Here is a 3,328-nt window from a genome sequence, read left to right as displayed (position 1 = left end):
TCTGAAGCTCCATCCTATATATCTTTTTCATACTACTAGGACTAGAGGTGGAGTAGTGGTAGAGTAGTTTATATTTTCTTTGCAAACAGTACCAGTTAGTCATGCTTCAAAACTGAATGACACGCCATTAATAAAATAAAGGTCGATAACTAATGCGGCACCTCGGGCCAACGCGGCCAAATCGCATTTTGCACGAGAAATTACACACCATGTTTCGTTGACATGTGGTCCCGTTCCAACATGTCAGTGAGATGACGACGAGTCCTTTTGTACAATTTCCAAAAAGACGTGTAGGCCGGGGCGCCTCTTCCTGTACCGTGGCAAACTGGCAACCGTCCACCGACTCTTCACCTTTCCCTCTCGATTTGGAACTGCTATCGGATGCTCTTCCTCCCTCCTCCAATTTCCTTCACCCTTCCTTCTGCAATTGTTCGATCGTCTTCTCCATGGAGGGAACAAGCCGGAAACGACCCCGTTATTCTTGCCCCGATCTGAAAGATGACGTGGTGGGGGAACTCATTGATCTGTCAGGACCCCGATCCTAAGCCACATCGATCTAGCATGTAACACATCATATCACCTTGCGGCCTCACACACGGTATTCCCACGGGTGCCACCTTACCTGGCCCGGGACCGTTTGCGCCTTTTGGCTCACGTATATGATAGTGTCGCTAGCATCCATATGACAGAGAACCTGGGCCGACATGGCTAGTCGTGAACCCAAAGCGGCACTAACCCATGGGGACAGGCATACATGAATCAACTTCGAGCATGTCGGTCAGCAGCGTGTGAATCCGGGCTGTAGCACTAGGCTAACAGGACTTCGGGAACCCGGGCTGTAGCAGGCTAGGCAGGACTTCGGATGTCACCGCGTGACATTTCCCCGAAGGGACAGACACAGGAACGAAGTGAAACACATGCCGGCCAGTCAAGTGTCCTAAGCAGTAGTGCCGGGCTAGCAGGACTCCGGTGAACCGGGCTGTAGCGGACTACTATGGCTCATGGAAGCACTAGACTACATTTCCCCATAAGAGAGGCTGCCAAGGATAAATAACTAGATTGTCGGATCCCACACATACCAAGCATTTCAATCATGCACACAATATGCTCGATATGTGTAAATACAACATGGCATCACAACATAACTCTACAACTCAAGTATTTATTCATTAGGCTCCAAGGAGCGAGATATTACAAACATGGGTCTCATGACCCAACATTTAGAGCATACAAGTCAAAGCACATGCAGAAGCTTAACATGTCTGGGTACAGACATCTACAAATGAAAAAGGCTGAGAAGCCTGACTATCTACCAGATCCTGCCGAGGGCACAAGATCATAGCTGAGGTATCAAGCTAAACGTCGAAGTCCACAAGGAACTACTAGCGAGACTGACGTCTCTCTGCAAAACATAAAATAGGCAAATGTGAGTACAAATGTACCCAGCAAGACTTACATCAGAACTAGCTACATATGCATCAGTATCAATAAAGGGGGTGATGGAGTTTGACTGCAGCAAGCCAGCTTTGACTCGGTGGCTATATTAAACTACGACTGCAAGTAACTCTTTTGAGGTGGCGCACACGAGTCCACATATTCACCATTCAAGACACCACTATGGATCCACTCCCGTCTCCCTACGAGAAGGCCATCCATAGCACTCACACTTATCTTGCGAGTTTTAGAGTATCCACTTTCACTTGTCTATGAACTGTAATAGGCAACCCAGAAGTCCATTACCGCGGACATGGCTATTCGAATAGATGATGTTAACCCTGCAGGGGTGTACTTCTTCACACACGCTCTCACCACTTACCGCCGTTTACACGACATGTACTCGGCAACCTTCAAGCGGAAGCCCAACGAGGGTGTCGTCCACGGCCTACCTAAACACTCAAGTCTCTAGTACAGGTTTATCGCCTATCCAGGTTCCATCCGCAGGGAGTCCGGCCGAGGTTTCCACATACGGCCCCGAACGATGAGTACAGGGTTCCGAGACACCAAACGGGCGCCCGGCATGCCTGGCCACAGTGTATCTACCGCAACATAGCCCACCCCTAGGGTCAGCGCTACGCACGGCCGCCAACACATATCCTATAAACACCAGAAGCTAGTTGCAACTCCTGGACAGAGGACAAGGGTGATCAAGAAGCCGAGAGGGTCCATTGGTTTTGGGCCCAATGCGTGGTAGTAACTGTTTCATGGATCACAAACACAGAACTCAGTTCCTGAGGACGGCTTCAATGAGACAACCCACCATGTACTCCTACATGGCCTCTCACCGCTACCTTTACCAAATCGTGTTCACACACTTAGCTCTCAACAGTAGGACATGTTTACACACCTCCAATTCATCCCCGATGAATCAGACCTGACTCAACTCTAAGCAGTAGCAGGCATGACAAACAAGCATGAATGAGTAGGCACATTAGGGCTCAAACAACTCCTACTCATGCTAGTGGGTTTCATCTATTTACTGTGGCAATGACAGGTCATGCAAAGGAAGGGGTTCAACTACCGCAGCATGTACAGTTGAATCGTTGTTGTCCTAATGCAGTAAAAGAGAGCAGGAGCGAGAGAGTGGGTTTGTATCGGAATGAACTAGGGGTTTTTGCTTGCCTGGCACTTCTGAAGATAGTATAGTTCTTCATCGGTGTCATCGAACTCGTCGTCGGAACCACGTCTATCAAGAGGGGACAAATACCGGCAAACAAAGAGGAACACAATCAATGCAATGCAACAATTATGATGCATGATAATGTCATGGCAATATGCTGTTGATTGAGCTAATGCAACTAGCAACCATATTAAATGAAGTTGGTTTGAACCAAGGGTTCAAATTCAAACTCCATATGTGCTTATTTAAATGTCATTTATGCAAATTGCCCTGTACAGCAACCCTAGGTTGTTCAAACATGCATGCAAATGCCATAAACAGATTCCTTGAATTTTCTCTGATAATTTTTCATATATAATTTATCTTATTTGGAGTTATGGTTGAATTTCTATGATTTTTAGAAGTTTAAATTGTTTTCTGGAATTTCCTGAATTAAATTAAATCCAGAAAAGTAATACTGCGTCAGCATTAGGTCATGCCGACATCAGCAGGTCAACAGGCCCGGTCCAGGTCAAACCTGACCTGTGGGACCCATGTGTCGGTGTCACATCTAACTAACAGTGCCTGTTAGTGCTAAGTTGGTGATTAACTTAACTAATCTAGGGCTGGGCCCGCATGTCAGTGGCTCATCTGGTTAACTAAGTTAATTAACACTAATTACCTAGCACTAATTAAACAGGGGCCCGGGCCCACACGTCAGGACGCCGGGGA

The sequence above is a fragment of the Triticum aestivum genome, chromosome 1A (genome assembly GCF_018294505.1).
Source record: "Triticum aestivum cultivar Chinese Spring chromosome 1A, IWGSC CS RefSeq v2.1, whole genome shotgun sequence".
Lineage (NCBI taxonomy): Eukaryota > Viridiplantae > Streptophyta > Magnoliopsida > Poales > Poaceae > Triticum > Triticum aestivum.
This window is presented reverse-complemented; position numbering follows the sequence as displayed.